The sequence below is a fragment of the Triticum aestivum genome, chromosome 4A, assembly GCF_018294505.1.
Source record: "Triticum aestivum cultivar Chinese Spring chromosome 4A, IWGSC CS RefSeq v2.1, whole genome shotgun sequence".
Classification (NCBI taxonomy): domain Eukaryota; kingdom Viridiplantae; phylum Streptophyta; class Magnoliopsida; order Poales; family Poaceae; genus Triticum; species Triticum aestivum.
Window position 1 is genome coordinate 32,288,432 of NC_057803.1, and position 22,253 is coordinate 32,310,684.

Here is a 22,253-nt window from a genome sequence, read left to right on the forward strand (position 1 = left end):
ATAAGGAAATAAATAATAACTTTATTATTGCCTCTAGGGCATATTTCCTTCACCGGCAACACGGGTCTCGTAGGAGGTGAAGTCAGTATTTGGCTCTATCGCCGCTGAGTGTGCGGCCTCTGGGGCGGGGTCCATCCACCCGTCCTCAGACAGCGCGATCTGCTCCGGATCAAGGGCCGAAGTCGCCACGGGTGTGATATCCCGAACACTGTCTGGCGGTAGAGCTAAGTCCTGCCCGTCGTGACTGTGCGGCGTACCTGACGCGGGCTCGAATCCGTCGAAGATCAAGTCTCCGCGGATGTCGGTAGTATAGTTCAAACTTCCAAACCTAACCTGATGGCCAGGGGCGTAGCTTTTGATCTGCTCCGGATGGCCAAGCGAGTTGGCCCGCAGTGCGAAGCCGCCGGATACAAAGATCTGTCCGAGGAGAAAAACATCACCCTGGATCGCATAGTTGCCAATGATCGAAGGAGCCATCGAGCCTTGTGGTGACGACACAGTGGAACTCTCAATGAAAGCACCAATGTCGGTGTCAAAACCGGCGGATCTTGGGTAGGGGGTCTCGAACTGTGCATCTAAGGCGGATGGTAACAAGAGGCAGGGGACACAATGTTTACCCAGGTTCGGGCCCTCTCGATGGAGGTAATACCCTACTTCCTGCTTAATTGATCTTGATGATATGAGTATTACAGGAGTTGATCTACCACGAGGTCGGAGAGGCTAAACCCTAGAAGCTAGCCTATGGTATGATTGTTGTTGTCCTACGGACTAAAACCCTCCAGTTTATATAGACACCGGAGGGAGCTAGGGTTACACAGAGTCGGTTACAAGGGAGGAGATCTACATATCTGAACGGCCAAGCTTGCCTTCCACGCAAGGAGAGTCCCACCCGGACACGGGACGAAGTCTTCAATCTTGTATCTTCATAGTCCAACAGTCCGACCAAGGGATATAATCCAGCTGTCCGAGGACCCCCTAATCCAGGATCCTTCAATGACCTCTCCAAATCCACTTTCATAATTATCACAATAAGATTCAACATCCTCCAAAATAGTGGGATCATTACTTCCTAAAGTTGACACTCTTCCAAACCCACTTTCATTGATATAATCATCATAAGTAGGAGGCATGCTATCATCATAACAAATTTGCATATCAAAACTTGAGAGGCTAGAAATATCATCTTTAGTAAACATAGCATCCCCAAGCTTGGGACAAACATTAATTGCAGCAAATATATTCTCAAACATGTCATTCTCATCAAACATAGCATCCCCAAGCATGGGCCTTTTCATATCATAAGCATAATCATTCTCATCATTAATAGTATGAATAGCACCGATAGTATAGCAATTATCATCATCACAATGAGTAATAGGAGCAACATCATTTGGGAGGGATACATTTTTACCTTTGCTTCTCCGTCTTTTCTTTTTCTTCTTCACATCATGTGTGGGTTCAACCCTGTTTTTGGAGCTCCTTATTAATGAGATTGGTTGAATAGAAGGCTCCTCCTCGTTACCTGATTCATCATAAGAAATAATAGGAGGATATTGGGAAGTCTCTTCCCTTTCATTAGTATTCTCTTCATCTTCTATTTGTTTTCTTTTCTTTATGTAATTGGCAATATAAGGATTTTCAATACAATTCACCGCACAATACATATACATTTCCTCTATATCAAAATCAAGAAGTTTATCATGGGCAAATACTGGAAGATAGTTAGTTATACGTTTCATTTCTTCATAACCCATAAGCAAACAAAGTTCATTATGATGTGCAAGGGAAATCAAGTCATCACAATTTTTGGAAACGATTAGATCATGAAACAATTTGCATCGGATAGTTAAATGACCACGTTCATTGCAAAGTTCGCAAGTGCGACTAAGAAAATTTAAATTTTCAGCACAAACATCTAGCCTTTCTTGCAACCATTTAGTTTCTAAGTACTTATGCCTCTTACAAAATCTATCTTCCCTTTTTGGTATGTACTTGCAAACTCTATGCACTCCACAAAAATAGACATGCTTATACGAGATATTTTCATCATGACTAGTGCAATCATCATTAGTACTATGGATATTCAAAGTGTTCATACTAATAACATTGAAATCATGCTCATCATTCAAAGATTTAGTGCCAAGCATTTTAATGCATTCTTCTTCTAACACTTTGGCACAAATTTCCTTTCCATCATACTCACGGAAGATATTAAAAAGATGAAGCGCATGAGGCAAACTCAAATCCATTTTTTGTAGTTTTCTTTTATAAACTAAACTAGTGATAAAAGAAGAAACTAAAAGATTCAATTGTAATATCTAAACATATACCTTCAAGTGCTAACCTCCCCGGCAACGACGCCAGAAATGAGCTTGATGTCCACTACACAACCTTCTTCTTGTAGACGTTGTTGGGCCTCCAAGTGCAGAGGTTTGTAGGACAATAGCAAATCTCCCTCAAGTGGATGAAGGTTTATCAGTCCGTAGGAGGCGAAGGATGAAGATGGTCTCTCTCAAGCAACCGTGCAACCAAATGACAAAGAGTCTCTTGTGTCCCCAACACACCCAATACAACGGTAAATTGTATAGGTGCACTAGTTCGGCGAAGAGATGGTGATACAAGTGGTATATGGATGGTAGATAAAGGTTTTTGTAATCTGAAAATATAAAAACAGAAAGGTAACTAATGATAAAAGTGAGCACAAGCGGTATTGCAATGCTAGGAAACAAGGCCTAGGGTTCATACTTTCGCTAGTGCAAGTTCTCTCAACAATAATAACATAATTGGATCATATAACTATCCCTCAACATGCAACAAAGAGTCACTCCAAAGTCACTAATAGCGGAGAACAAACAAAGAGATTATGGTAGGGTACGAAACCACCTCAAAGTTATTCTTTCTGATCGATCTATTCAAGAGTCCGTAGTAAAATAACACGAAGCTATTCTTTCCGTTCAATCTATCCTAGAGTTCGTACTAGAATAACACCTTAAGACACAAATAAACCAAAACCCTAATGTCACCTAGATACTCCAATGTCACCTCAAGTATCCGTGGGTATGATTATACGATATGCATCACACAATCTCAGATTCATCTATTCAAACCAACACAAAGTACTTCATAGAGTGCCCCAAAGATTCTACCGGAGAGTCAAGACGAAAACGTGTGTCAACCCCAATGCATAGGTTCATGGGTGGAACCCGCAAGTTGATCACCAAAACATACATCAAGTGGATCAATAGAATACCCCATTTTCACCACGGGTATCCCAAGCAAGACATACATCAAGTGTTCTCAAATCCTTAAAGACTCAATCCGATAAGATAACTTCAAAGGGAAAACTCTATCCATTACAAGAGAGTAGAGGGGGAGAAACATCATAAGATCCAACTATATTAGCAAAGCTCGCGATACATCAAGATCGTGCCACCTCAAGAACACGAGAGAGAGAGAGAGAGAGATATCAAATACATAGCTACTGGTACATACCCTCATCCCCCGAGGGTGAACTACTCCCTCCTCGTCATGGAGAGCACCGGGATGATGAAGATGGCCACCGAAGAGGGATTCCCCCTTCGGCAGGGTGGCAGAACGGGTCTAGATTGGTTTTCGGTGGCTACGGAGGCTTCTGGCGGTGGAACTCCCGATCTATTGTGCTCCTCGAAGTTTTTAGGGTATATGGATATATATAGGAGGAAGAAGTATGTCGTTGGATCTCCGGGCTGTCCACGAGGCAGGGGGCGCGCCCCCACCCTTGTGGGCAGCCCGGGACTCTCCTGGTCCATCTCCGATACTCCGTGGGCTTCTTTTGGTCCAAAAATAAGTTCTGTGAAGTTTCAGGTCAATTGGACTCTGTTTGATTTTCCTTTTCTGCGATACTCTAAAACAAGGAAAAAACAGAAACTGGCACTGGGCTCTGGGTTAATAGGTTAGTCCCGAAAATAATGTAAAAGTGCATAATAAAGCCCATAAACATCCAAAACAGATAATATAATAGCATGGAACAATCAAAAATTATAGATACGTTGGAGACGTATCAATCATTATGACATATTCATCATACCCTTAGGTTTTAGACCTCAACATACGATCTTGCGGTAGATCAACTCTATACTTGATACTTCATTCATATAAACAAGAGCAGGACATAGGGTTTTACCTCCATCAAGAGGGCCCAAACCTGGGTAAAACATCGTCTCCTTCGTTCCTGTTACAATTAGTTCAAGAATCCACAACTCGGGACCCCCTACCCCGAGATCTTCCGGTTTCGACACCGACATCAGTCCCGACCAAACTATGGAATACGTACCGCGTGTACATAACTATGCACTAAAAATACCATGGGAAAAGACGGAGGCATAACTCGATCATGGTCCACAATACGGCTCGGCCGTATCCGGGTACTCATACTTTCCCTTTTTCTTTTTATCCATTTTCAGGTTTCTTTTCCACATGCCCCTCACGATGGCCTCATCATCGATCCTTTCGAAGGATAAACATACCAAGGAGGCAAGCAACATAGACGTGTGGAACAAGCATCTAGATAATCTTCTTGACGATCACTTCGCCTGATTGTAGGACCCGCACACAGCTTCCCCTTGGCCCCGGCATGTTAAATAGCCCGGTTGCTTACCGCATTATTTGTACAAATACGCTTTGACGTATCAATCAGATTATAATGGAAACAGTTTGCGGCCCAACATATGTGGCATTCGCTTACTCCTTTATTATATTTAAACTAATTTTATCAATTGCACCCATACACTTTGGTACGACTTAACTCGCCAGGGGCTCCATTGCGCTCCATATGTTGGCAACAAGTCTGAACACTTTTTACAGTACAATTCGGCACCCCTATTGCATTATATGCATCGGCTCCGAATCATGTCTTTGGTCAATAGTTGGTTTGCCCGGCTCCTGTTCTTGCTACCTTACCTTTCGTTTTATTGGCTAGGGTAGTAAAGGGAGAACTACTGCGATTGTGTTTTTGGTTCATTCGGATAAACACCTCAGTAGAGAAAGCCGAAATCTGACTGTCATGATGCGGCGAGAGCTGGTCAGATATTCGGTGGCTAAAATCTCTTGCGATTTTTTCCGCATTATGCGACGGATCAGCTTCCACCCGATCAGGTGTTTACAGCCCCTAGTCCGGATAAACAAACTAGGGGCTACGCCTATGGTCCTATTTATCAAACTCCTATGGCTAAGTGAGGGTGATAAATCCACATAGTCTGATTGCCTGGTTCGATGCACTGAACACCTCCTTCAAGGACCAAACTCTTGGGTCAAGTGTGTTTAGGTTCGAATCCGAACACCCCCGTACTATCTACGTGGGGGCTGAAGCCGACGACTGGCCAACTCTCAGATCTAAATAAATGGCCGCACAGGAGGAAATATTTTCTAAAAACAACAAGCAATATATTACATGTAGGCTTTGTTCCATAATACAGGACTGGATAAACACGAATACATTCATTCAAAAACAATGTCCTTCGCACACTGGCCCGCTACAATGCGCGATCCTTCCAGGACGTCATCAAAATAGCGCACGAGCATGCAGTGCTCTTTGCCCTCAGGCGGCCCCTTGGTCGCAAGCTTGATGGCGTTCATCTTGGCCCACTGTACCTTGACACGGGCGAAGGCCATCCGCGCATCTTCGATGTAGGCCGATCGCTTTATGGCATCAAGCCGAGGGTAGGCATCGACCAGCCGCTTCACGAGCCCGAAGTGGCTGCTGGGTACGGCTTCAGCAGGCCATAGACGGATTATTAAATCCTTCATGGCCAGTCCGGCCACCCTATGCAGTTCAGACAGTTGATCGCTGAGGGCCACAGGATGCTCTGGCGCAAGGTATTGCGACCAGAACAGCTTCTCCGATGAGCTCCCCTCTTTGGCTCGGAAGAACTCCGCAGCATCAGCCACTCTGCGAGGTAGTCCGGAAACGCTCCTGGAGAACTCCAAATCCGGGTCAGTAAGAGGTACCTTTTCTCCACAAATTTGTTGTGCATAATAAAGGTCTTACCCGCCGCAATTTTCTTGGCCTCCTGGACTTCCCGGAGGGTGCCCTGGGCTTCAACCCGGGCCTCTTGTGCGCTTTGGCAGGCCTTAGCAAGTTCGGAATCTTGGTCCGCAATCTTGCGCTCCAAGGACTCACATTTATTTATGGCGTCCTCGAGCTCTCGCTGAACCTCCCCGACCCTTGACTCGTGTTTCTTGCAGGCGGCTTATTCCTTCTCCGCTTTCTTCTGGGCCTCGCTCAGAGTTTTTTGGAGGGACTCCACCTCGGCTGCAGCTCCTATGAAGCATCATATTAACATGATCAACACAAACAATTCTTATCATTTTAAGATCCGAATAGGCCATTGCGTACCTTGTTTGTCCTCAAGTTGTTTTTTGACACGGCCGAGCTCTTCATCGGCCTGCTCCAGCCTCTGCTTCAGTTTGGATACTTCGGCAGAATGGGAGGTCACAGCCAGCATCGACGCCAGCTTATTCACATAGACATATATGATTAGTTTCCCGTGAAAATTATTCGGTCCTCCGTCTGGCCTTTCTTTTCGAATACCGGACAAAGTCTTAGGGGCTATTGTCTGTACTACGGCGTTATTTTTGCATAATTGCGTCACGTACCTCAAAGCCTATTAGAAGGCTGGCGCAGGCTTCGGTCAGTCCGCTCTTAGCGGACTGAACCCTCTCAACCACCCTACCCATAAGGATACGGTGTTCTTCTATAATGGAAGCAGCTTGGAGCGCTTCCAGTTGAGGGAGTCATGGACTAAGGGGTCCTCGGGCGTCCGGCCTGTTGGACATGAGCCAGACTGATGGGCTATGAAGATACAAGACCGAAGACTCCTGCTCGTGTCTGGATGGGACTCTCCTTGGCGTGGATGGCAAGCTTGGCATTCGGATATGAAGATTCCTTTCTATGTAACCGACTTTGTATAACCCTAGTCCCCTCCGGCGTGTATATAAACCGGAGGGTTTAGTCCGTAGAGACAATCATAATCACATAGGCTAGACTTCTAGGGTTTTAGCCATTACGATCTCGTGGTAGATCAACTCTTGTAATACTCATTCATCAAGATCAATCAAGCAGGAAGTAGGGTATTACCTCCATAGAGAGGGCCCGAACCTGGGTAAACAATGTGTCCCCTTTCTCTTGTTACCATCAACCTTCGACGCACAGTTCGGGACCCCCTACCCGAGATCCGCCGGTTTTGACACCGACATTAGTGCTTTCATTGAGAGTTCCACTGTGCTGTCATTAAAAGGTTCCATGGCTCCATCCATCATCTACAACAATGCTGCCTGGGGGGATGTCTTTCTCCCTGGTTAGATCTTCGTATTCGGCGGCTTCGCACTGCGGGCCAACTCGCTTGGCCATCTAGAGCAGATTGACAGCAATGCCCCTGGCCGTCAGGTCAGGTTTGGAAGCTTGAACTACGTCGTTGATATCCGCGGAGACTTGATCTTCGACGGATTTGAGACCATGACAGCCGCTCCCTGCCATCGCGATGAACATGACCCAGATCTGTCATTGGACTATACCCAGGAGATTGCGCCTATAAGCACTCTGGCCCTAGATCCAGAGCAGCTCGCGCCATCCAAAGATGAGAGGCTTGACCCTGCCACGGAAGCCGCGGACTCAGCGGCGTTGGAGCCACACACAGACCCAACCTCGAGCGGAATCTACATCACCGGACCCCCGGATTCATCTCCGGTCACTGGCTCCAAACTGCGTGCATCCGCGTCTGCCGAGCCTTACCCGGTGCTGATCGTCGAATTCAGTTCCGCGAACATCTTCTGGCACTCACCTCTAGGCGATGTGCTAAACTCACTAAAAACCCTCTCTTTAGCAGGGGACTCACAGCCGAATTATATCCGGTCTGAACTGGGGGATGATGACGGGGAATTTCGCTTCCCACCCACCTCCCACTTAATAGCCACTGTCGAAGATCTAACCGACATGCTCGACTACGACCCCGGAGACATCGACGGTATGGACGATGATGCCGAATAGGAGCAGGCCCAAAACCCGCCATTTACCGGGCGCTGGACGGCCACTTCCTCCTACGACGTATACATGGTGGATACACCCGAGGAAGTTAACGGTGATGACAAAGAAGACCCAGTGGAAGATAAACCCCCTGCGATACAGCCAAAGTGCCGACGACAGCAGTGCCGCTCCAAGTCACGCCGTGAAAAAGACAGCAATACCGGCACAGGAGAAAACAATACTCTAGACGATGCCGGAGACAATGAAGACCCCGCTGAGCCAGCTTCCGAACAGGCCGAGCGGGAAGATGGGTGAGTTAGCCCTAACGAATAGGTTGCAAACGAAGACTCGGAGGACAGGACTTATCTTCCACCCTACGAGGACGAGGTGAGCCTCGGCGGCGAAGACTTTATCATGCCTGAGGAACCTCTCGAGCAGGAGCGCTTTAAGCAACAGCTAATAGCCACTCCAAGGAGCCTAAAGAAGAAGCAGCAACATCTTCAAGTTGATCGAGATCTGCTCAATGATAGATGGACCGATGTCCTCGCAGCAGAAGAATACGACCTCGAGCGCCCAACCAAAAGTTACCCGAAGCGTAAAACTGCTACCCCAATTTGATTACGAGGCACTTGAGCCTATAACATCAGTGCATAACGCGACTGATCGACCACCACGCGGCCGGGACAAAATGGCAACTCACCCGAACAACGGCCTGTCCTACCTCGCCATAAGGGTGGAGACAAAACTGCTCAGGAATACACATATGATCTCTGGCTGGGCCTGAAGAATAAATAAGGCCCGGCCAGATCAATTTACGGATCATGGGGGCGTGCCCCGACGCGCTACGACAGCCAGCAAGCCAAACATGGCAAGCACAATTACATCTAAGCTGAAAAACATAGACGAGCTCCATCCAAACTACGTCGTGACCTGGCCTGATATAGAGGCGCTGCACACCCGCTTTGCTTCACTGATGAAGTGATGGAGCATGAATTTCCAGAAGGGTTCAAACCCATGAACATCGAATCATACAACGGAACAACAGATCATGCGGTATGGATCAAAGATTTTCTTCTCCATATCCACATGGCCCGCGGTGATGACCTCCACACTATCAAATACCTCCCACTAAAATTAAAGGGACCAGCGCGGCAGTGGCTAAATAGCCTGATAAGTCTCCAATGTATCTATAATTTTTGATTGCTCCATGCTATATTATCTACTGTTTTGGACATTATTGGGCTTTATTATCCACTTTTATATTATTTTTGGGACTAACCTATTAACCGGAGGCCCAGCCCAGAATTGTTGTTTTTTGCCTGTTTTAGGGTTTTGAAGAAAAGGAATATCAAACGGAGTCCAAATGGAATGAAACCTTCGGGAACGTGATTTTCTCAATGAACAAGACCCGGGAGACTTGGATCCTACGTCAAGAAAGAAAACAGGAGGCCATGAGGTAGGGGGCGCGCCTACCCCCCCCCCCCTCCAGGCGCGCCCTCCACCCTCGTGGGCCCCCTGTTGCTCCACTGACGTACTCCTTCCTCCTATATATACCTACGTACCCCCAAATGATCGGATACGGAGCCAAAACCCTAATTCCACCGCCGTAACTTTCTATATCAATGAGATCCCATCTTGGGGCCTGTTCCGGAGCTCCGCCGGAGGGGGCATCGATCACGGAGAGCTTCTACATCAACACCATAGCCCCTCCGATGAAGTGTGAGTAGTTTACCTCAGACCTACGTGTCCATAGTTAGTAGCTAGATGGCTTCTTCTCTCTTTTTGGATCTCAATACAATGTTCTCCCCCTCTCTTGTGGAGATCTATTTGATGCAATCTTCTTTTTGCGGTGTGTTTGTTGAGACCGATGAATTGTGGGTTTATGATCAAGTCTATCTATGAATAATATTTGAATCTTCTCTGAATTCTTTTATGTATGATTGGTTATCTTTGCAAGTCTCTTCGAATTATCAGTTTGGTTTGGCCTACTAGATTGATCTTTCTTGCAATGGGAGAAGTGCTTAGCTTTGGGTTCAATCTTGCGGTGTCCTTTCCCAGTGACAGTAGAGCCAGCAAGGCATGTATTGTATTGTTGCCATCGAGGATAACAAGATGGGGTTTTCATCATATTGCGTGAGTCTATCCCTCGAAATCATGTCATCTTGCTTAAGGCGTTACTCTGTTTTTAACTTAATACTCTAGATGCATGCTGGATAGCGGTCGATGAGTGGAGTAATAGTAGTACATGCAGGCAGGAGTCGGTCTACTTGTCTCGGACGTGATGCCTATATACATGATCATACCTAGATATTCTCATAACTATGCTCAATTCTATCAATTGCTCAACAGTAATTTGTTCATCCACCGTAGAATACTTATGCTCTCGAGAGAAGCCACTAGTGAAACCTATGGCCCCCAGGTCTATCTTTATCATATTAATCTCCTACTACTTAGTTATTTCATTTTGCTTTTACTTTGCCTTTATTTTACTTTGCATCTTTATCACAAAAATACCAAAATTATTATCTTATCATATCTATCAGATCTCACTCTCGTAAGTGGCCTTATAGGGATTGACATCCCCTATTTGCGTTGGTTGTGAGGATTTATTTGTTTTGTGCAGGTACGAGGGACTCACCGTAGCCTCCTACTGGATTGATACCTTGGTTCTAAAAAAATTGAGCGAAATACTTACGCTACTTTGCTGCATCATCCCCTCCTCTTCGGGGAAAACCAACGCAGTGCTCAAGAGGTAGCAAGAAGGATTTCTAGCACCGTTGCCAGGGAGGTCTAAGCAAAAGTCAACATACCAAGTACCCATCACATACCCTTATCTCCCGCATTACATTATTTGCCATTTGCCTCTCATTTTCCTCTCCCCCACTTCACCCTTGCCGTTTTATTTGCCCTCTCTGTCTATCCTCCCTCTTTCGCCATTTTCCTCTTTTGCCCGCTTGCTTTTTGTTTGCTTGTGTGTTAGTTTGCTTGCTTGTCACAATGGCTCAAGATAATACTAAATTGTGTGACTTCACCAATACCAACAACAATGATTTTATTAGCACTCTGATTGCTCCTCTTACCGATGCTGAATCTTGTGAAATTAATGCTGCTTTGCTAAATCTTGCCATGAAAGATCCGTTTTCCGGCCTTCCTAGTGAAGATGCCGCTACCCATCTAAATAGCTTCGTTGATTTGTGTGACATGCAAAAGAAGAAAGATGTGGATAATGATATTATTAAATTGAAGCTATTTCCTTTTTCGCTTAGAGATCGTGCTAAATCTTGGTTTTCGTCTTTGCCTAAAAATAGTATTGATTCATGGAATAAGTGCAAAGATGCTTTTATCTCTAAGTATTTTCCTCCCGCTAAGATCATCTCTCTTAGAAATGATATTATTAATTTTAAGCAACTTGATCATGAACATGTTGCACAAGGTTGGGAGAGAATGAATTAATGATACGTAATTGTCCTACTCATGGTTTAAATTTGTGGATGATTGTTTAGAATTTTTATGCCGGATTAAATTTTGCTTCTAGAAATCTTTTAGATTCGGCCGCGGGAGGCACTTTTATGGAAATCACTTTAGGAGAAGCTACTAAACTCCTAGATAATATTATGGTTAATTATTCTCAATGGCATACTGAAACATCTACTAATAAAAAGGTGCATGCGATAGAAGAAATTAATGTTTTGAGTGGAAAGATGGATGAACTTATGAAATTATTTGCTAATAAGAGTGTTTCTTCTGATCCTAATGATATGCCCTTGTCTACTTTGATTGAGAATAATAATGAATCTACGGATGTGAATTTTGTTGGTAGGAACAATTTTGGTAACAACGCGTATAGAGGAAATTTTAATCCTAGGCCTTATCCTAGTAATCCCTCTAATAATTATGGTAATTCCTACAACAATTCTTATGGAAATTATAATAAGATGCCCTCTGATTTTGAATCTAATATTAAAGAATTTATTACTTCGCAAAAAAATTTAACGCTATGATTGAATAAAAATTGCTTAAGATTGATGATTTGGCTAGGAACGTTGATAGAATTTCTCTTGATGTTGATTCTTTGAAACTTAGATCTATTCCGCCTAAGCATGATATCAATGAGTCCATCAAAGCCATGAGAATTTCCATCGATGAGTGCAAAGAAAGAACCGCTAGGATGCGTGCTAAGAAAGATGCCTTTATAAGAACGTGTTCTAATTCCTATGAAAATAAAGATGAAGATCTAAAAGTTATTGATGTGTCCCCTATTAAATCTTTGTTTTGCAATATCAATCTTGATAATGATGGGACTGAATATGATCCAACTTTACCTAGAAGGCATTCCAAGAATTCAGAATTTTTTGATCTTGATGCTAAAATTGATAAAAGTGGGATTGAAGAAATTAAAACCCTAGATGTTGCTAAACCCACTATTATGGATTTCAAGGAATTTAACTATGAAAATTGCTCTTTGATTGATTGTATTTCCTTGTTGCAATCCGTGCTAAATTCTGCTCACGCTTATAGTCAAAATAAAGCGTTTACTGAACATATCGTTGATGCCTTGATGCAATCTTATGAAGAAAAACTTGAATTGGAAGTTTCTATCCCTAGAAAACTTTTATGATGAGTGGGAACCAACTATTAAAATTAAAATTAAATATCATGAATGCTATGCTTTATGTGATTTGGGTGCTAGTGTTTCCACGCTTCCAAAGACTTTGTGTGATTTGTTAGGTTTCCGTGATTTTGATGATTGCTCTCTAAACTTGCACCTTGCGGATTACACTATTAAGAAACCTATGGGAAGAATTAATGATGTTCTTATTGTTCCAAATAGGAATTATGTGCCCGTAGATTTTATTCTTCTTGACATAGATTGCAATCCTTCATGTCCTATTATTCTTGGTAGACCTTTCCTTAGAACGATTGGTGCAATTATTGATATGAAGGAAGGAAATATTAGATTCCAATTTCCATTAAGGAAAGGCACGGAACACTTTCCTAGAAAGAAAATTAAATTACCTTATGAATCTATTATGAGAGCCACTTATGGATTGCCTACCAAAGATGGCAATACCTAGATCTATTCTTGCTTGTTATGCCTAGCTAGGGGCGTTAAACGATAGCGCTTGTTGGGAGTCAACCCAATTTTATTTTTATTCCTTGCTTTTTGATCCTGTTTAGTAATAAATAATTTATCTAGTCTCTGTTTTGCTTGTGTTTTTTGTGTTTAATTAGTGTTTGTGCCAAGTATAACCGTTGGGAAGACTTGGGGAAAGTCTTGTTGAACTTGCTGTAAAAAAACAGAAACTTTAGCGCTCACGAGAACTGCTGTAATTTTTATTTGGAAAGTGATATTTAGTTAATTCTTTTTGCAGATGATTAATAGATAAATTCTTCACGTCCAGAAATTTATTTTAGAATTTTTGGGATCCCATATGTTGAGCTAGCTACAGATTACTACAGACTGTTCTGTTTTTGATAGATTCTGTTTTTCGTGTGTTGTTTGCTTATTTTGATGAATCTATGGCTAGTAAAATAGTTTATAAACCATATATAAGTTGGAATACAGTAGGTATAACACCAATATACATAAAGAATGAGTTCATTACAGTACCTTGAAGTGGTCTTTTGTTTTCTTTCGCTAACAGAGCTCACGAGATTTTGTACTTTAAGTTTTGTGTTGTGAAGTTTTCAAGTTTTGGGTAAAGATTTGATGGATTATGGAACAAGGAGTGGCAAGAGCCTAATATTGGGGATTCCCATGGCACCCCCAAGATAATCTAAGGACAACTAAAATCCAAAGCTTGGGGATGCCCCGGAAGGCATCCCCTTTTTCGTCTACTTCTATCGGTAACTTTACTTGGAGCTATATTTTTATTCGCCACATGATATGTGTTTCACTTGGAGCGTCTTGTATGATTTGAGTCTTTGCTTGTTAGTTTACCACAATCATCCTTGCTGTACACACCTTTTTAGAGAGCCATACATGATTTGGAATTTGTTGGAATACTCTATGTGCTTCGCTTATATCTTTTGAGTTATATAATTTTTGCTCTAGTACTTCACTTATATCTTTTAGAGCACGGTGGTGGATTTGTTTTATAGAAACTATTGATATCTCATGCTTCACTTAGATTATTTTGAGAGTCTTAATAGCATGGTAATTTTCTTAAAATCCTAATATGCTAGGTATTCAAAGTTAGTAAAATTTTCCTAGGAGTGTTTTGAATACTAAGAGAAGTTTGATGCTTGATGATTGTTTTGAGATATGGAGGTAATAATATCAAAGCCGTGCTAGTCCAGTAGTTGTGAAATTGAGAAATACTTGTGTTGAAGTTTGCAAGTCCCGTAGCATGCACGTATGGTAAACGTTATGCAACAAATTTGAAACATGAGGTGTTATTTGATTGTCTTCCTTATGAGTGGCGGTCGGGGACGAGCGATGGTCTTTTCCTACCAATCTATCCCCCTAGGAGCATGCGCGTAGTACCGAGGTTTTTGATGACTTGTAGATTTTTGCAATAAGTATGTGAGTTCTTTATGACTAATGTTGAGTCCATGGATTATACGCACTCTCACCCTTCCATCCTTGCTAGCCTCTTTGGTACCGTGCATTGCCCTTTCTCACATTGGGAGTTGGCGCAAACTTCGCCGGTGCATCCAAACCCCATGATATGATACACTCTTTCACACATAAACCTCCTTATATCTTCCTCAAAACAGCCACCATACCTACCTATTATGGCATTTCCATAGCCATTCTGAGATATATTGCCATGCAACTTTCCATCATTCCGTTCATCATGACACATTCATTACTGTCATATTGCTTAACATGATCATGTAGTTGACATAGTATTTGTGGCAAAGCCACTGTTCATAATTCTTTCATACATGTCACTCTTGGTCCATTACATATCCCGGTACACCGCCGGAGGCATTCATATAGAGTCATCTTTTGTTCTAGTATTGAGTTGTAATCATTGAGTTGTAAATAAATAGAAGTGTGATGATCATCATTTTCTAGAGCATTGTCCCAAGTGAGGAAAAAAATTAAAAAAAAAGAAAAGGCCATAAAAAAGAGAGGGCCCAAAAAAAAGAAAAAAATAATAATGAGAGAAAAAGAGAGAAGGGACAATGTTACTATCCTTTGCCACAGTTGTGCTTCAAAGTAGCAATTTAATCTTCATGTTAGGGAGTCTCTTGTTTTGTCACTTTCATATACTAGTGGGAATTTTTCATTATATAACATGGCTTGTATATTCCAACAATGGGCCTCCTCAAGTGCCCTAGGACTTCGTGAGCAAGCAGGTTGGATGGACACCCACTAGTTTATTTTGTTGAGCTTTCATACATTTATAGCTCTAGTGCATCTGTTGCATGGCAATCCCTACTCCTTGCATTAATATCAATCGATGGGCATCTCCATAGCCCATTGATTAGCCTCGTTGTAACACCCCGTATGTAACCTGCCATATTTGTATTCCAACTCTTGCCTTTTTCGGCATTAAGTTATGATATTTCCTCGTTGTCGGGTTTTTGTCTTCGTGTTGCTTTTGTCTTTGTCATGCATCTCATATCATGTCATTATGTGCACCGCATTTGCATATGTGCTTGTCTCATGCATCCAAGCATTTTTCCCCGTTGTCCGTTTTGCATTCCGGCGCTCCTATGTCCTCCGGTGTCCCCTTTTACCTCTTTTCGTGTGCGGGTGTTAAACGTTTTCAGATTGGACCGAGACTTGCCAAGCGTCCTTGGTTTACTACCGGTAGACCGCATGTCAAGTTTCGTGCCATTTGGACTTCGTTTGATACTCCAACGGTTAACTGGGGAGCCGTAAAGGCCTCGTGTGTGTTGCAGCCCAACACCTTTCCAATGTGGCCCAAAACCCACCTAAACCCCCTCCATCATCTAGGTCGTTCGATCACGATCGCGTGGCCGAAAACCGTGCTAAATTTGGAGCCTCCTAGCTCCCTCTACCTATAAAAAGGCCCTTTCATTCCAAATCACGAATCAAACCCTAGACCCTGCCCTCTCCTCGCGCCACCAGACAAAAACCGGCCGGCCGGACACGTCCGCCCCGCTCCCCCGGCCAACCACCGCTCGCCACGTGTCCTCCGCGGAGCCCCACTTTGCCGCCACCCACCGCGGCCCGGAGAGCCCGCGTCCGGCCCTCCGAGCCCGCGCGCCGCCCGCGCCTTCCTCCCTCGCCGCGCGCCCGCCTCCTCCTTGCCGGCGTCGGTGACTGCCGCCCCGCTCTGGCTCGTCGCCGGCGGCCGTCGCACGCACCTCGCCGCCCGCGCCGCCCCGAACCGGCGCCGCCGCCGCCGCCATCGCCTCGCCGCCGTCCGGCCTCGCCGGCCTCTCCGTCGTCCTCCTCCCGGCCGGATTCGGCGATCCCCAAGTCTGGCCACCACGTTCAACTACTCCGGCGAGCTCCCCGACGATCTTCGGTTCGCACGCCGCTACAGTAAACCCTAGATCCGGATCTGAGAGGGTTGACTTTTGCCCCGTTCCAATATTTTTTTAGCGTTTTTCATCGCATCATAACTCTGCATCCGTAGCTCCGTTTGGGCGTGTAGCATATCAAATTGTTCGTCTCGACGAGTACTTCATTTAATTCCATTGCACCATGTTCATTTGAGTTCATCTTGATGCCCTAAATGTTGTTGCAAGAGTGCTATGCAATGTTAGTTTCAGATTCTTATCAGGATTTGGACATTTGTCATTTTTTCCATGATTAATGTGTGCCTCCTATGATCTTGAGCCCTACATGTGTTTTGAAGTATGGCATGCCATCTTTACAGGGGTGTATGCCATGTATGTTTGTGATCTTTGTGGTGACTAGCACAAGCATGCAAAGTAGCTCTCGTAATGTTGCTGATTTCAGGGACTTAGAAATCTACTAAGTCATTTTTCTCATTCTATTTTTATGCCATGTATTCTTGTTGCTATAGAGTGATCCATGCCTCTTTTGAGCATGATCAGTAAGGATGTTTTGTAGATATTGTTATGCTCTTTCCATCCGTGTCTTTGTTTGCAATTATGGAGCACCCTAGCTTGACTCAATCGAGCTCTACTTTTACTATAAAATGTTCCTGGCAGAATGTTTACGTGTTAAGCATTTTTGCCGAGCTTGTTGTAGTTGATCCATGCATGCTATGAGGTTGTTCTTGCCATGTTTAGCTTCTATGTCATGTCTACTTGCTGGGTGTATGCTTAGTTTGCCATGCAATGCCTTGTGGTGAGTGCATCGAGCTCACAAACATGCCTACTTAATATCTGTTTTGCCATGCTCCAGTTTTCTTCTAAGTCTGAATCTGTTAACGAAAGTTGCTATGTTCACATGGTTGCCATTGTATTTTATAATCCCTTTTGGCTTATGCTCAGTAAGGGACTTTTGTTGTGTGTTTTGAGTAGCTTCATGCAATGCCTTGCTTTGCCATGATATGTTCCTGTAGCATGTTATTATCTTGCTCTAAACATTGCTTCCTGATGTTAAATTCCTGACATCTTGTTAAATTTCACTAAGTCTGTAACCTGTTATCTTTTGCACTTTTGCCATGCTTGTTTGGACCTGCTATTGAGTGAATTATCCGTAGCTCAGTGTTCATGTTTTGTCAAGCATCTTGAGTGGATCACTGCCATGTGTTTTGTTGTTATGTTAGAGTGCAGTAGCTTGTTGTTCTTGATGCATTTAGATGGCCTCGTGCTGTTAATCGCAGACCGGTGCCATATTTGTTTTGCACGTCATTTACAAACCGTACATCCGATTCCGGTGATATTTATATCGATTTCGACCGAAATAAACTCATCTTTCCAGTGGCACTCTTGTTTTCCAAGTTGAAGCTAGTTTCAATCTTTCCTTTCCGAAACATGCAAATGCATCGCATACCACGTCCCGCATATCATGCCATGTTTTGCATCATGTTGCTTGTGCATTGCACGTGGTTGATTGTGTCTCCCTTTGCTTGTGTTCTTGCTTTGGATAGAGCCGAGATGCGAGTACGTGATCGAGGAACCCGTTGAGTACGCTTACGAGGATCAAGCTAACGTCAACTCGGAGAACTTTGCAGGCAAGATGACCATACCCTCGAAATCACTTCTATCTTTGCTTGCTAGATGCTCGCTCTTTTGTTATGCCTATGCTACGATATCTACCACCTTTCTTATCATGCCTCCCATATTTCCATGTCAAACCTCTAACCCACCTTGTCCTAGCAAAACCGTTGTTTGGCTATGTTACCGCTTTGCTCAGCCCCTCTTATAGCGTTGCTAGTTGCAGGTGAAGATTGGAGTTTGTTCCTTGTTGGAACATGTTTATTGTTGGGATATCAGTATTATATCTTGTCTACTTTAATGCACCTATATACTTGGTAAAGGGTGGAAGGCTCGACCTTATGCCTGGTGTTTTGTTCCACTCTTGCCGCCCTAGTTTCCGTCATACCGGTGTTATGTTCCTTGATTTTGCGTTCCTTACACGGTTGGGTTATAATGGGAACCCCTTGACAGTTCGCCTTGAATAAAACTCTTCCAGCAATGCCCAACATTGGTTTTACCATTTGCCACCTAGCCTCTTTTCCCTTGGGTTCCGCGGACTCAAGGGTCATCTTTATTTTAACCCCCGGGCCAGTGCTCCTCTGAGTGTTGGTCCAATTTGTCAGCCGCCGGTGGCCACCAGGGGCAACCCTGGGCTGGCCTACCGGAAGTTTGGACAATCCGGTGTGCCCTGAGAACGAGATATGTGCAGCTCCTATCGGGATTTGTCGGCACATTCGGGTGGCTTTGCTGGTTTAGTTTTACCATTGTCGAGATGTCTTGTAACCGAGATTCCGAGTCTGATCGGGTTGTCTTGGGAGAAGGAATATCCTTCGTTGACCGTGAGAGCTTGTGATGGGATAAGTTGGGACACCCCCTGCAGGGATTTGAACTTTCGAAAGCCGTGCCCGCGGTTATGGGCAGATGGGAATTTGTTAATGTCCGGTTGTAGAAAACCTGAAACTTAACTTCATTAAAATGAATCAACAGAGTGTGTGGCCGTGATGGTCTCTTTTCGGCAGAGTCCGAGAAGAGAACACGATCTCGTGTTATGCTTGAACGTAGGTTGTTCTAGGATCACTTCTTGATCATAGTTTATCGACCGTGCCTTTGCCTTCTCTTCTCGCTCTCATTTGCGTATGCTAGCCACCATATATGCTACTGCTTGCTGCAGCTCCACCTCATACCTTTTACCTACATATAAGCTTAAATAGTCTTGATTGCGAGGGTGTGAGATTGTTGAGTCCCCGTGACTCACAGATTACTTCAAAACCAGATGCAAGGACCGATGATACCGCTCCAGGAGATTCGACTGAGCTCAAGTGGGAGTTTAATGAGGACTCAGGACAATACTATGTTTCTTTTCCAGACGATCAGTAGTGGAGCCCAGTTGGGGCGATCGGGGACTTTGTTGCAATTGGGGTTATCTTTATTTTGGTTCCGTAGTCGGACCTTGATTGTATTTGGATGAATGTAATGATATTTATGCTTGTGTGACGTGGCGAGTGTAAGCCAACTATGTACCTCTTTTCCTTATTCGTTACATGGGTTGTGTGAAGATTACCCCACTTGCGACATTGCTTACAATGCGGTTATGCCTCTAAGTCGTGCTTCGACACGTGGGAGATATAGCCGCATCGTGGGTGTTACACTCATTGATGTGAGACTTTCTCCTTTTTGTCTTCTCCACATAACCCCCCTCATTATATTCTATTCCACCCATAGTGCTATGTCCATGGCTCGCGCTCATATATTGCGTGAAAGTTTATAGGTTTGAGATTACTAAAGTATGAAACAATTGCTTGGCTTGTCATCAGGGTTGTGCATGATGAGAGCATTCTTGTGTGACGAAAATGAAACATGACTAAACCATATGATTTTGTAGGGATGAACTTTCTTTGGCCATGTTATTTTGAGAAGACATAATTGCGTAGTTAGTATGCTTGAAGTATTATTATTTTTATGTCGATATGAACTTTTGTCTTGAATCTTTCGGATCTGAATATTCATACCACAATTAAGAAGTATTACATTAAAATTATGCCAAGTAGCACTCCGCATCAAAAATTCTATTTTTATCATTTACCTACTCGAGGACGAGAAGGAATTAAGCTTGGGGATGCTTGATACATCTCCAACGTATCTATAATTTTTGATTGCTCCATGCTATATTATCTACTGTTTTGGACATTATTGGGCTTTATTATCCACTTTTATATTATTTTTGGGACTAACCTATTAACCGGAGGCCCAGCCCAGAATTGCTGTTTTTGCCTGTTTTAGGGTTTCGAAGAAAAGGAATATCAAACGGAGTCCAAACGGAATGAAACCTTCAGGAACGTGATTTTCTCAACGAACAAGACCCCGAAGACTTGGACCCTACGTCAAGAAAGAAAACAGGAGGCCACGAGGTAGGGGGCGCGCCTACCCCCCCCCCCCAGGCGTGCCCTCCACCCTCGTGGGCCCCCTGTTGCTCCACCGACGTACTCCTTCCTCCTATATATACCTACGTACCCCCAAACGATCAGATATGGAGCCAAAACCCTAATTCCACCGCCGTAACTTTTTGTATCCATGAGATCCCATCTTGGGGCCTATTACGGAGCTCCACCGGAGGGGGCATCATTCACGGAGGGATTCTACATCAACACCATAGCCCCTCCAATGAAGTGTGAGTAGTTTACCTCAGACCTACGGGTCCATAGTTATTAGCTAGATGGTTTCTTCTCTCTTTTTGGATCTCAATACAATGTTCTCCCCCTCTCTTGTGGAGATCTATTCGATGTAATCTTCTTTTTGCGGTGTGTTTGTTGAGACCGATGAATTGTGGGTTTATGATCAAGTCTATCTATGAATAATATTTGAATCTTCTCTGAATTCTTTTATGTATGATTGGTTATCTTTGCAAGTCTCTTCGAATTATCAGTTTGGTTTGGCCTACTAGATTGATCTTTCTTGCAATGGGAGAAGTGCTTAGCTTTGGGTTCAATCTTGTGGTGTCCTTTCCCAGTGACAGTAGGGGCAGCACGGCACGTATTGTATTGTTGCCATTGAGGATAACAAGATGGGGTTTTCATCATATTGCATGAGTTTATCCCTCTACATCATGCCATCTTGCTTAAGGCGTTACTCTGTTTCTAACTTAATACTCTAGATGCATGCTGGATAGCGGTCGATGAGTGGAGTAATAGTAGTAGATGCAGGCAGGAGTCGGTCTACTTGTCTCGTACGTGATGCCTATATACATGATCATACCTAGATATTCTCATAACTATGCTCAATTCTGTCAATTACTCAACAGTAATTTGTTCACCCACTGTAGAATACTTATGCTCTCGAGAGAAGCCACTAGTGAAACCTATGGCCCCCGGGTCTATCTTTATCATATTAATCTCCTACTACTTAGTTATTTCCTTTTGCTTTTACTTTGCCTTTATTTTACTTTGCATCTTTATCACAAAAATACCAAAAGTATTATCTTATCAGATCTATCAGATCTCACTCTCGTAAGTGGCCTTATAGGGATTGACAACCCCTATTTGCGTTGGTTGCGAGGATTTATTTGTTTTGTGCAGGTACGAGGGACTCACGCGTAGCCTCCTACTGGATTGATACCTTGGTTCTCAAAAACTGAGGAAAATACTTACGCTACTTTGCTGCATCATCCATTCCTCTTCGGGGAAAACCAACGCAGTGCTCAAGAGGTAGCACAACCTTCCATAGAACTCCGCTGGCAATTGGGAAGACCTGGAAGACGCCATTCGCAATATCTTCCTAGGTACATATGTCCGGCCTCCAGATGCTGATGACTGAAGTCACATCATCCAGCAGCCCAGAGAGTCAGCCAAGAAGCTCTAGACCAGGTTCCTAATTAAAAAGAACCAAATTGTCGAGTGTCCGGACACCGAAGCCCTCGCGGCCTTTAAACACAACATCCGGGATGAGTGGCTCGCCTGCCACCTCGGTCAAGAAAAACCAAAATCCATGGCAGCCCTTACCGCTCTAATGACCCGCTTTTGCGCGGGAGAAAACAGCTGGTTGGCTCGTAGAAGCAACAGCGCCAGCGATCCGGGCACTTCCGAAGTCCGGGACGGGAACGGCAAGCCACGATGCAATAAACACAAACATCGCAATGACAATGAAAGAGCACAAAGCACGGCGGTCAATGCCGGATTCAGAGGCTCCAAACCCGGTCAACTGAAAAAGCCATTCAAGGAAA